Source organism: Equus quagga, chromosome 12 (genome assembly GCF_021613505.1).
Source record: "Equus quagga isolate Etosha38 chromosome 12, UCLA_HA_Equagga_1.0, whole genome shotgun sequence".
Taxonomy (NCBI): domain Eukaryota; kingdom Metazoa; phylum Chordata; class Mammalia; order Perissodactyla; family Equidae; genus Equus; species Equus quagga.
The window spans coordinates 28783445-28797482 of NC_060278.1; the positions used below are offsets into that span (position 1 = coordinate 28783445).

The 14038-nt window shown below is 43.5% G+C and overlaps 1 long non-coding RNA gene across 1 annotated transcript; it reads right to left on the bottom strand.

Moving 5' to 3' along the window:
* Positions 1–7773: 7773 nt before the first annotated feature.
* On the bottom strand, positions 7774–13717 carry LOC124248871 (uncharacterized). The gene is made up of 3 exons (XR_006891166.1): positions 13138–13717; positions 8347–8445; positions 7774–8014 (listed from the first exon to the last, which is right to left on the bottom strand). It is a non-coding gene; the product is annotated as an uncharacterized LOC124248871 (long non-coding RNA).
* Between the last annotated feature and the right edge of the window lie 321 nt (positions 13718–14038).

The window sequence follows — 14038 nt, forward strand, 5'->3', positions numbered from 1 at the left end:
CTCCTGCAGAAGGAGTGGAAGCCAAATAGAGGCTCCATGCTGCTGGGCAGAGGGAGATCGGGGCCGTGCCGAGCGGAGGCTGGGGCTGTGCTGGCTCCAGAGACGGTGCTGACTATGCTCGGACAGAATGTTGACCGTGGAGGAGGAGCAGCTTAGGCAGAAGGAGGAAATCTCTGGACTTACTGGAAGTCCTGTGACACTGTCATTGCCTCAGTTAGCTCCGGTGATAGGACACAGTTGAAGGAATAGAAAGTGTTCTCTGACACACTATGCCCCAGAGGGCGCATGCCTCCTGCCAGCATGGGGATTTCCCATTAAGGGGACGTTGATGTCTCCCAGCAGGTGTGGGCGCACACTGGGGGCACGTAGCAAGAGTGTGCAAACATAAAAGAAAATAAACACCAGCATGACTATCTGCATTCAAAAACGTGTTTCCTCCTCCTGCAATAATATAGAGAAAATACTGTATGGGTGTGTGTGGTCTATCCACCCATGACTCAAAAATGTGCTCCTTTCATTTTTACCTTAACTTTGTCATTGAATAAGTAATACAGTCACATGATCTAAAATGCAAAAGACATAATGAAGAGGAATTAGGAAATTCCTCTTTTGGAAATGTTTTCTGGTTGAATTCATTACACAAGATGGTCAGGTTGGTCACTGTAGAATCACGTTTCAATTTTTGGTTTGCTTGTTTTTACCACAGCCAACTTTCCGCAATTGCTCAGCAGCTACCACTAAAAACGCTCCAGCAATTAATTCACAGACCTGAAGTTTGAAGGACTTCGAAGGACATCCACAAGGTGAGTTGCAAACTGTTTTTTTGAGCAAGAAGTGCATCCCTGACCCAGGATTCAAACTTTCTGGAATGTTCTCAACAAGTTTGAAGATTCAGGCAAAAGCTGTCATGAGACTTATAAATTTAGACTTTGGCACAATCAGTCATGCCATTAATTCAATTAACTGGAACTGGCATTGTATTATCCACTGAATTCCTGAATTTTTGGATGACTTTGATTGCTCAAATAAAAACAAAAAAGTACTCTGTGGCTTTTATATGCTAAGAAGAAATGAAGTGCCAAGACGGTTATTCAGACAGTTCACATAGAAATAGGATTTTAACCTAAAATATTTGCCTTACCATGGCTTACAACAGTGGAAAATGGTGACAAATATCCACTTGAATCAATTTGTACAGATTTGCTCTCCTCTGTGTGCAATGTGACAAATAGAGTGGCTCCTTTAGTTATAAACTTACTTTGTCTTTTCTCTTCTCTGTGTTCATTGAATCCCAACAAAGGAAAAAAATCATTCCTAAGGATCATTTGGAAATGAGTTTTAACCTAAGAGCAAGAAAACCTGAAAAAAAAATATGTATATAAATATTTTATAATACGAAATCAAGTATCCATCATAAGTGGCTTCTAGAAAGGCTAAATATAAATGTTCCAGTTTTTAATGTCTTAAAAAAGACAATTAAAGGCACTTAAATGCTACTATTTTTAATAAATTCAATTTTATTTCTGCTATAACATCTTGGAAAAGCTAGGGAGAATTTGGCAGAGGATTTTTGTTCCTGCTATCTCAACGACATTATCAGGAACAGAAGACTGTACGTGACTTTTAAGGCTACCTTGATCTCTACAACGTCATCCTCCGGGTACTTCAGCGTTAGACAGAACTGAGCTCAAATCCAGCCTCCACTGCTTTCAGCATCACAGCAAATAGGTTCGGAACCTCTCAGAGCTTCATTATCTCTGTCAGTTAAATGAGATTAACAGTACCTGCCTTACTGTGAAGACTGGGTTAAATTAAGTCATAGGATTAAGCGAGATAATGGGATTAAATGAAAATGAGAAGAACTCCTACTTTCATGGAGGGGTTAAATTAAGTAACGAACATGAAGTTCTTCGCCCATTGCATGGCTTCAGTAGCTGCTGAAAAGGAGGAATCACCAAACGTGACTGAAGGGAACTTTGGATGAGTGGCGATGCGATGGAGTTCAAGATGTTGTGTCTTCTGACCAGCTCCTTGCATCAGCCAGATGAGCTAACCGATGGAACCTCATCTCGGTGCCTAAGCACAGTAAAATTGTGTTCGCTTTCTCCATGCCCAACACTAGACATTTAGTCACGTCTGTGGCTCTGAAGGACAGAGAAGAGCAGGTAGCGAAACACATATTGTCCTAGAGCTTCTTCTGGAAGAGACGCATCTCTCATCCCGTTGATGAAGCAAGTCATACGGCTACTCCTGACTTGCAGGAAGGGAGGAAATATGGTCCTACCATGTACATAAAAGAAGAGAACTGGAAATATCTGGTGCCTGGCACCAATGAGTCCATCATCTAGTCTCTCTGGTTCTACAGCCCTGGGCACCAACATGCCTCACGCCAGCTTTTGGCTGTCTGGGGCTCCTCCACTGATCATCTTCCAGACCACAGAGTCCTGATACCCTCTCTCTTACTCCCATTCCTTCTCACCTCCTTCAAAGCTCTAACAGAAATTCTATGCCCAGCCAAATGATGACCCTGGTTTTGGATCAGGTAAAAGGCATCCAGACACTGCATTTTGCCCCTGCTATCCCTTTTTCATGGGAAGCCCTGAGGGACCATGGGATGCTGGAGCTGAGGCACTCAGATCTGCTGCAGCCAGCACCGCCACCACCAGCCTGGCTCTGCACATTAAAACTCATCCCCATGTTCGCACTCTTCACCCTGAGGATGCTCCCTCCATGGGCTGCTCCCAGCCAGTGACTGAGTCAGGCAGGGCCACTAAGGCAAGCCTGTTCCCAGAGAAATGAGACTTGTTGAACCGGGACTTCAGCTCAAGAGCACCTGACAGCCTTAGGAGGCTTTCCTGAGGAGTGCACTGTGATCTAACAGGATTTACCCAACTTTCCTTCATTTTCTCCCTCCCTCTTCCCCTCCCCCTCCTTCTTCCTTCCTCCCTTCCTTCTCTCTCTCCTTCCTTCAAAATTACACATGTCTTGCCACCTCACAACTGTCCCATCCCCTCCCAGAGCCCTCCCTATTTTCACTCACAGGTATTTCCTTCAATAAATTTCTTGGAACTTGCTGCTTTGAGAACACAGACTAACACAGATAGGTTCCACCAAACTGAGCATGTTACCAAGAATTAGAGCTGGGCCTGAAATCCCAGAAATAGAGATAAAACACAAGAGCAAGGTAAAGGGGATCCCCATGAAGACGATGAGAGGAAATTCCAGAAACAGCTTCAGCAGGAGGCCTGGGAAGCACCTGGTGCAGGATGGAGCGGGTGAGAAGGTTCTGTGTGGGAGCACTCTCTCGGGAAGATGCACAGGGAGCGAATCTTGCATGTGTGAACAGTTTGAGAGAAGACTCATCAACTAGAGGAGAGTTTGGGGTTAACTGGTGGTAACCTCATAAAAAGCCAAGCAGAGCAGAAGCAAATATACACCAGGAGGAGGATTCAGGGGATAATTTAGAACTGGAAAATCAAGAAATAGCAATATGAGCATGGTTTTTACAGCTATGTCAGAAATTCCAAGAGAACCAGTGAAAAAATTTGGAAAGACCAGGTACTGCTATTTTTTTCATAGAAAGCCTGATAGAACAATTTCTTTCTCTAAACTGTAAACATACAGAACTTTTATTAAATGCAATTAATGTTAAAAAGAACAACCACCACAAAAAAGCTGAGTCTTAGTTTAGATTAAAAGGCTTTGCTTCTTATCCGAGCTTCCTCACTAGCTGGATCCCCACTCAGGGCTCCACTGGCCCTTGGTGTCCTCATCTTTGACCGGGATGATAGTCACGCCCACCTCAGAGAACTTAGTAAACATTCAGTGAGGGGACACATTGTGTGGCTTATGAGGAAACACACAGGAAAGACTGCCACTCTGTGTACACCCGTCCACCTCCTGGTTCTATCGATGTTCGAGCTCCTATTTGGGAAAATCTCACACAGAATTTAGGGAGGCCTTGAGCCCAGTGGGTAGATTGTGACCCCTGGAACTTAACAGCCTCAGTTTCCATCCGTGACCCACCACTTTTCAGTTCTGTGACCTTGGAGATTGACTTCACTTCTCTGAATCTGGTTACATTATCTATAAAGTGGGGAAAGTAAAAGAACTCACCCTCATGTGGTTGTTGGGAGGAATGAAATGCCAAATGCATGCAGCACAAGATCAGTGCCTGGCATGGAGTCAGCACCAGCGACGTGCCAGCTATTTCTATCCTTGCACTTTAGAACAGTAAGGTATGTCTTTCAATCATTAAAGGAACTTTTTGTTAATACATTTACTTAGGACCTCTTAGAATATAGTCAGGGCAGACTTGTGACAGGGGTAACAATGAACCCTCCCCTCAACTTCAGAATGAGTTTTCTTAGGGTGTAAACACATTTAACTTCTCCGCCAGCCTCTGTGCAAAGAAGACTGTTGGCTCTGGAATCAGGTTTCCCGGCATCAAACCTCGGCTCTACTCCTGACCAGAGGGGCAACTGGGACAGATCAGGAAATGGCTTAATTTCTCTCTTATTCTATGTCTTCATCTGTCAACAAGGATTGGCTAAACTGCCTCAAAAGAGTACGGTGAGGATTAAACGTGAAATGGCATTTAAAATGCTTATGGTCATGCCCAGAACTCAGTAAGTTCTCAACAAATGTCAAATATTAATAGTATTATTAGCATTCCCATTATTAAAATATTTCCTTCCATTCAAGACCTTGAGCAAGAGATACATTTTCTCTGAAACTCTCTCCAAAAACCTATATTGATTCTTGATTGTTTGAATGTCCACTAGCTCGAGATCTTGCATAGATGTGGCTGCCTTATTCTTTGTTTACAACCTGTGGTCATACATGCATTGTTTCTTTATCCTAAGTGTATTCGCCAGGATGGAATCTTCTTAAAGAAAGGCCCCATAGCACACTGCGATAAACAGATTGTAGATGGTAAAAAAGGATCTGTGGACTTTTTTTTTTCTAATTGACAAGCCTTTCTCTCTGCTGCATAATAATGATAATTAGCCTTTGCGAGTGCTTGCTTTATGCCTGGGCTCCCGCAATCCCTGCAATTCATCTGGCCTCAACACTGAAAGTTTGTGTGTGTATCAGTTATCTTTTTCTGCCCCAAGACTTAGTGGCTTAAGCCAGCCACACCTGGTGTTTTTGACCCATCTGTGGATTTGTTGCTTAGACCTCTGCGGGTCTAGCCTGGGCTCATGCCTGCAGCTGCATTTAGCTGGCAGTTTGGCAAGACGTTGGGCTCAGCTTGAACAGCTAGGAGCTGTGTCTCTCTTTCCCAGTCTTTCCAGCCAAACGAAGTCTTCACAAAATGAAGGCTCCAGCACACCACCCTCACCCCCTCAGACAAGCTTACATCACACTCGTGGTGTTCTGTTTGCTTGTTTCATGTGTTTTGATGTCCCGTTGGCCAAAGAAAGTCTGGGCGAAGCCTAGATTTGGTGTGGAAGAGGAATTCATAGAGGAGGAGTCCTGCCTCTGGACAGTTCCTGTAGAAATCTACCCTGTGCATAAGCTCAGGTTTACAACAAGGGCGGAGATTCCTGGGCAGTAAGTATCTCCACTGGGACATCCAGCTAGTGGGTCGTTGCAGCAGAATTTGAACCCAATCTGGTTTATTTCATTTCATTCTGAGTTCTAGTAAAAAATCAAAGCTAGTCAAAATCAATTGGGATTTTCTCTTTCTATTGGAATTTTATTTGGATAAAGTCAACAAGGTAACGAGATAAACTCATGACTTGACAGTCGTGCCTCTCACATCACATCCGTGAAAGACAGTGTGGCAGAGGCTGTTGGTTTGCCGTTCAACCCACTGTCCTTTGTTTCCTCCACTACAGAGAGTGGACAGCTGATTCCAAGCCTCCTTTGCAGCCGGGCATGGACATGTGACAAGGTTCTGAGCTCTGAGTGGCAGGCAGGTTTTCCTGGGAAGACTATACTTGCCAAATGTTAAAAAAAAAAAAAAAAATCCAGCAGAAAGCTTTGCATTCTTCTTGTTTTTATTTCTTTTTTTAGCATCTTTGAGTTATAATTGACATACAAAGAATTACACTTCTGTAATGTGTACAATTTGATGAGTTTGCACAAGTACGAACACCTGTGGGACCATCACCACCATCAAGGTGGTAGACATATCCATCACTTTCAAAAGTTTCCTCGTGCCCCCCTCCCCGCTTTTTTTGTGTGGGAAGAATACTTAACAGAAGAGCTACCCTCTTAACAAATTTTTAACTGTGCAATACATTGTTGTTAACTATAGGCGCAACCTTACGCAGTGGATCCCTAGAATTCACTTATTTGCAAGAATTAAAACTCTATACTCATGGAACAACACTCTTATCCCTTTTCCTAACCCTGAACATGGAACTGCCTGGAGGGGCAGCAGGCATGCTAGAACCATGAGAATAAAAACTACAGAGAAGGGAGGAAGGATCAGAAATCAGAGAAGGAACACAGGTCCTTGAAGATGTTACTAAGAAGCTGTGTTAGCCCTGAATCCTCACCCTCCTCGGTACTCATTTTTATGTGAGCAAAACACAACCTCAACTGTGAACACCTCTGTTCACCACGCTCTCTGTACCTTGCAGCTCAATGCAATCCCAGCTGCCTTAAGACATGGAAAGTCATTTCAAAGGAATGAAGTTGACACTGCAGAAGTTTTTGGGGTTTTTTTTAATAGAGTTTTCTTTTTTTTTTAAGATTGGCCTTGAGCTAACATCTGTTGACAATCTTTTTTTTTCTTCTTCTTCTCCCCAAAGTGCCCCCAGTATAGTTGTATATTCTAGTTGTAGGTCCCTCTAGTCCTGCTATGTGAGACGCTACCTCAGCACGGCCTGATGAGTGGTACTAGGTCCGTGCCCAGGATCCAAACCAGCGGAACCCTGGGCCACCAAAGTAGAGTGCATGAACTTAACCATTTGGCCATGGGACCAGCCCTACTGCAGAAGCATTTGAACCAATTAACTATATAAACAATTCAAGCAAAATTTTTATAACGTCAACCATCTTTATCATTTTGCCAATGCCAACTTTGCCTTGCTGAGGAAGGAGACACTTGCCAAAATGGCAGAGAGGATTAAATCATTGCTTTCCTGGGCTTTGCTTCTGGAGGTGGAGCCAATGATGTCAGTTTGGGGGGTGCTCAGGCCACTTGCCCAACTAGCTTATGATGGGTTTTATTACTCACATGTTGTAATTTAATGAAATGGTGGCAGAATTGTTTTAAAAAACATATTTGCAAAGTTCAGATGGAAACAGGTAATATCATGGATAATAAATTTCTGAACCTTAGTTTTGAATAATCAAAATACCCCAAATACCTAGTCTGAATTAAAAAGGATTTTTACAGTGTGATAGAAAGGTAAGTCACGACTCAATGCCTTCATCGAGCAGGGTTAAATTAAGCACAGGGTCATTTTAGGTTAGAAATGAAAATGAAAAATCCTTTTGGAGTATTTTAACACATATATACTCCTTTTATGAGAACAATTAAAAAGTGTTAACGGCTAGTAGCTTCCGTCCACGTGGCTGTATTTTCCGATCAAGTCCAGGGTGTTGCATTTAGTTGAAAATCCTGCCGTCACATGAAATTGTGTTGTCTGGAGTGGAGAGTTCAGCTCCTTTCTTTTAAATTTATTTCATCCAGAGTGAAAAAAGGTACACTCTTAGGGTAGAAAGAAATCATTTCTGGTTCAACAGATTTTTCCTTTTTTAAGTAAGAACAGGTTAAATACTTATAAAGAAAGAGAAGAATATGAAGCACCCTGGTCAAGTATCAGAGAATTTAATGGGATTTTAATTTTATTGATAAAACACCCTTCATTCAAAGAAAATTAAATTGAGCCTTTTTGTGGAATATGGGGTCCAGTGCTCCATTTTATGTTTATATGCAAATTGAAGGGCAGAACTGAGGTAACTATCTGGAACCTTCCAGAAGAAAATAAACACTCTTGTATCTCCAAATAGCCAGAATTTTGTGCAGAATCATCTCAATATTTCTTTGTCAGGCCTGAAACCAAAGCAAAAATAAACTATTTCAGCCTGTTAGCTACAATTTGGCTAACCATCTCTCAGACTAGTTAATCAATCAACAAATACTACTTTTTATTTGGCTACCACCTGAGGAGTACAAATAATTGCATGACCCGTTACTGGAGTCTTAATGACAAAGCTTGTAGGGAAGGCAGGCAGGTGAGAACGCACTTGCTGAAGAAACCTCAGAGCATCAGCACTGAGCCAAGGGTGAGCCAGAAAAGCATTGCTGGGACCAGAGGGGAAAGGACTGTCTTGGTACAGAACACCACAGACTGGGTGGATTAATGACAGACACTTCTTTCTCACCATTTGGAGGCTGAAGTCCAAGATGAGGGCAGCAGCATGGTGCAGTTCTTGTAAGAACTCTTGCTGGCTTGCAGATAGCCTCCTTCTCACCACGTCCTCCTATGGAGGAGAGAGACAGAGAGAGAGCTCCAGTGTCTCTTCCTCTTCTTATAAGGACACCAGTCATGTTGGATCAGGGCCCCAGCCCTATGACCTCCGTTAACCTATTTACCTCCTTACAGGCCCTATCTCCAAATACAGGCACACCTCGGAGATGCTACAGATTCGGTTCTAGACCACCTCAATAAAGCCAGTATCGCAATAAACTGAGTCACACGAATTTTTTGGTTTCCCAGCGCGTATAAAAGCTGTGGTTACACGAAAATTGTGTGCGATCGCATTATGTCTAAAAAACAATGTACATCCCTTAATTAAGAAAAGCTTTGCTGCTGAAAAATTCTAACCATCATCTGAGCCTTGAAGGAGTCATCATCTTTTTTGCTGGTGGTGGGTCTTGTAAAAAACACAACGTCTGCAAAGCGCAATAAAATGAGGTAGAATAAAACAGGGGACGGATGGACAGCCATTCTGGGAATTAGGACTTCAACAGCTGAATTTTGGGGACACAATTCAGGCCACAGCAGGCCCATGGGCTGGAAGAAGCCGGGAAAGAGCTGGGCCAGTGTCATTTGGTCTGCTTGACCGTGAGGCTGGGCTGCCTCCTAGGATGTGTCTTCAGTGGCCACCACTGTCACATTGCAGGGAGAAAAACCTTCAGAGTCCAACTTCCAGCCACCCCACCCCAGACTTTGTTCCTGTGCCCTCAACGGGCCTTTGCTTTTCATCCAAACAATTAAAAATGGCCGAAAAAATAATTAGATAAAAGGGGATTAAAATCTCTGTCTTCACATACACGCGATTTCCAAAGACCATTTTGTTAGTCAAGAGCTACTGGAAATGACTTTTTTGTGCTGCTCTTGATTTTCCAATTGCTCTCCATAAGAGATCTCCTGCAGAAGCTGGCATGCACCTTAAAGATAAAAGTGACGCTCCCCTCAGCTCTCCACTGAAATACAAGCTCATAAGAGCAGGGATTTCGATGTGTTTGCTCACGTTGTAAGCCAAGCCGGGAATATATAGCGCCCGCACATAGCTGCTCCCTCACCCTGCTTGGAAGGAAGAGGGGATGTGTGGGGCCGGAACTCGAGCGTTCCTATGTACCTTCCCACTCTTGTCATCCTGGAAGAGCATCGTTTGCCCTTCTATTTAAAATGGCTTTGTGTGTTGAGTTCAAATGGATATAATCAGGCAGGTCTACGCCCACCGTGGTCAGCAATGAAACACCAGCACTCAGATATTTATTGAATAAAATAGTAGAAATAGAAAAAATAGAAAGAGTCAGTAGGATTTGAATAGCCTGAGAGAAACGGGAGAGATTTTTGTTAGAAAAGTAACATCTGAATGGTTATTGAAAAGGAGCATTTTAAGACCCACGTGACCATCACGTGAAGCATTCTTGAGAACTAGAGAGGGGACTGTGGCTCCAGGAGGGATAAGTTGGAAGCGCAGATGAGCCTGACATAGGGAGGACCAAAATAGGATGGTGGAGGATGGGACCAACAGGTGGACTGAGAGTCATTGAGAAGGCAAAAGGGAAAACTCTCCTTAGCCATTTGAAAGGCGAAAGTGGTAGGGTCCGGAAAGGAACAGAAACAGCTCTTGAAATTGCAGGCTTGACGGCTTGGGAGAAAGAGGTCCCCACTGACTGAAGGAAGAAGTATCTTTGGCAGATGACAGCTTACCTGCGGCCTTCATTCCCTCATCAGGAAACTGTGCTGGCCTCGTGGTGGACTTTGTTAGATCATGTTGAAATTGTTTGTGTTGAGGGAGACAGGGAAACTCTGTGGTTACGGTGTGGAATGGAAATCCAAGTGTCAGGGCCTGAATGTTTGCATCTCCCCAAAATTCATATGTTGAAACCTCCCCCCGAATGTCATGGTATTAGGAAGTGGGGCCTTTGGAAGGAGATTCAGTCATGAGAGTGGAGCCCCCAGCAATGGATTAGTGACCTTATAAGAAGAGACCCCAGAGAGCTCCCTCACCCCCTCCACCAAGTGAGGACACAGAGAGAAGACTGTCCAGGAACCAGGAAGCAGGCTCTCACCAGACGCTGAATCTGCTGATGCCTTGATCCTGGACTTCCAGCCTCCAGAGCTGTGAGGAATCAATGTCTGTTGTTTGCAAGCCTCCCAATCTGCAGTGTTGTGTTATAGCAGCCTGAACAGTCTAAGACACCGAGACCCGTGAGACTGGATTCTGACTTAGTTTCTAGCTGTGTGAATCTGGTCAAATCACCTAAGGTCACTAGGTCACTTGTTTCTCATCTATTAAAGAACAAAGTCTGTCTAAGTCACAGGGTTGCCACAGGGACTGAAGAACAGGACGTGTATAAATTGCATAGCACGTTGTTGGCACACGGTAAATGGCAGCTATGGTGACAACGATGATGAGCAAAGACTGCGTTATTCACCATCCTGTCCTCGAGGGCCAGGGCTGTGCCTGCTGCCTGGTTTACTCCCTGTAGATTTACTAAAATAACTGAGTCTCGTTTGGACACACAGAGTGTAGCCATCAATAAGATATCAAAATAGAAAATTCTTCCAGCTGGTCAGAAATATGAGTCCAAAATTTGAGAGAGATCCTGCCCAGGGATATTTATTCGGGAGTTATTCTTATAAAGTGGGTGTTTTGTTCGTTTTGTTTTTAAAATAATACTTCCCAGGCAGTGTGCTAAACACTCATCAGCATTATCTCCCTGAAACTCAAATGACACTGTGATAAAGGAGTAACGGTATTATTGTTCCAGAGAATCTGATTCCTAGAGATTTCCAGCAACTTGCCAAGGCCGCAGAGCACGCAGAGGGACAGGAGCGAGGGGTCGGGGAAGAGGGCTGGGGATGAGTCTGGACTCCACCTCGGTTCACCAGGCACCAGGACAATGCTCATGATCTGATCCAGTCCATGCTGCCTTACAGAGAAGACTCTAAGAGCCCAGAGGAGGGAAGCCCTTACCTGTGGCTCTTGCACATTCCTTGAGCCCTGATGCCCTGACTTCATCTCTGAGAGGCCAGGGGAGGCTATACCAGCCTTTTTCTGGGCTCTGCTTCAACATTTCCTTCCAAATAACTTTTAAATGCATTTATTTATCTCTTTGTGTTCAAATGAACTCTTACGTGAAAGTAGATCAAAGCGGAGTTCTCCAATTTATGAAATAGATCAACGAGGGCCTGGGAAACTCGGACCTGCAGCGACCACCTGCAACGCTAATGAGCGTCCTCCCTGGAGACCAATGAGCTGCCTCTGCAGATCCGCAGATTCCAAATACAGACTAGAGCATGGCGATTTGTTAGCGAGGAAGGAAACAAGCACACTGACAAATCTATTCCGGGCCCTGAAGTATCTGAAATGACTTCCCCGCCATCGCTGCACCACTGTCTTTACACTGAAGTTCACTGGGGGAATGAATTGCAAAGCATAGAAAGTGTCTTCTGAAAAAAAGTAGAGTCCCATGGATTTCCAGACACTGAGCATCGCATGGCCGTTTATCAGGGAACCAAGAAGAGGGAAGAACCACTAATAAAAATGCTTGTTATGAGAGCCCACATTGACATCCTGCAACAAGATCTCTGTCCCACGGGCAGAAATTTGGAGCTGCTTTTCCAGGAGTGGTGGCAGGATTCTCTATGACCCAACGGTACACTTTTGCAAAGTGGTTGGCTAATGTTCTGGAATGTAGTCTGTGGCTGTTCAATGAATTCTTTCCTGTGAGCAAACAAGCTGGCTCTAGAGGTAATCACACATGGCCACTTATTTCCATTAGCAACCCCAAACAAGCAAGTGACTTTACCCAAACAGTAGAAAAGGCTAGGTTATTTTTAAATGTGCTCAGTTTAACGTGTTTCACAATTCGCGATTTCCCAACAGCAAAAAGAATGGTAACAACTCCTGAAATTACATGAGAATTCAGAAGGAGGCACACCAAGTAGGGAAAGAAGCAACTGAGGGCAGTGCGCACATTACAAATGAATGAAAATAGTGAAATCCTGTTTAGAGGAGCCTATATCCATTTTTTTTTTTAAAGTCCTAGTAAGATCTAGTTTAAGAAGACGAGAGTCATGACTTTGGGTGATGTTCACAACTATGTGTCCATCTAATGTTTTTCTCTCAACAGGCTTCTTGTATTTTTAAAAATAAGTATGCTCCAAACTAGCTTTGAGGAATGTGTTTGTAAAGGCAGCCTGATTGTAAAGCCCAGGAGATTACAAGGAGTCCGGGAGGCAGAGGTTTCTTGGTTTCCCATGATGGCAGCGCCTGCTGAGTCAGTTCAAGTCAACATGACACAGCTGGAAATCCCACAGCCCTGGAAAATTGGGCCATCCATAGATATGGAAAGGGTACCCAGCATGGCCCCCACGGATGTCCTACACAGATGTCGAGGCAAGAGCCGCAGCATCTCCAGGAAAATGTGCCTACTGGAAAATTAAAAGGAAAGTTTACGTTGATTCCACGGTGCAACTAATCAGAAATTTTCAATCACCTTTACACCTGATTATGCAAGACGACCTCTTTCTTCTGAATCGCACCTGAAATGAGCAGTTCTCAGCTAGTTAAGGATAAAAATGGCTTTTAATGTCTGGCATTGTTTTGTAATCAAATGTACTTCTTGGTAGACCTGGTACCTGACAAGTGAATGCTGTAGTCAGCCTTTCTCCAGAGATTCCCCGCCGGTTACCTGAAGGAAACACTGCTTACCTGTGAGACAGTAATTTCTTGGACAATTCCTTTCATCTGTAAGTGAGGAAATGAGTCAGCTCTACTAAGTATTACCTCACCATTGGTGTTTTGTTATTCAGCAGGAATAGGCCCTCATTTTGTTACTCATAGAAGCCAGGTATCGCCCAGCGTCCAGGTCACTGTTGACAACTCTTCTTCAAACAACTACGGGTCTGTTGTCGAAGATCTTAACAGTCTCTCTGATTGGAAAAGTGCCCGGCTGGTCACAAGATTGCATGACTCATTGTAACTGCTCAACTTTAGCTAAACACCGAGCTCAAAGGACAAAATCAGCTCCGTGATGTCATCCTTTCTCTATGTATCTTTAACATAGTTTAGATACAGAGGGAGTTGTGTAAGACGTGAAGGTTTCCAATGAGAAGAATGTGTCTGAAATACTTAGGGAGAGAAAACATTTCAGGGTTCTGTTTGAATACAAACACAAGACATGCTCCAGGAATTTGGGCTGTGTGGTCTTTGCTGACACAAAGTTTCAAGACCTATAAACTAGTCACCTGGGCTGGTCAAAGTTTAACTCAACTGACATATTTTGGGCTTAAATAACCGTTTAAGAATGTCGAGTTTTCAGAACAGACTGAGGAATGTTCTCATCTACCGCTATTTGAAACCTAAGAGGATAATGTGCCAAGAGTTTCTAAATGTGTTTCAAAACCAAGGAAAATATAAACAGTGCTTGTGCATAGGTGGTGGGGATCATCAGTAACTTCTTATCTTCTTTCTATTCTTTTGCATTTCTTTAATGATCAGGCGTTGCTTTAATAGTGGAGAAAAGTTAAGTGGAAATAAATATTTCATGTTTGCTCAGAGTTAGCTCCATAAGACGAAAAATACAAAAGCCTAAACAAAGTAAGTAAGTAAA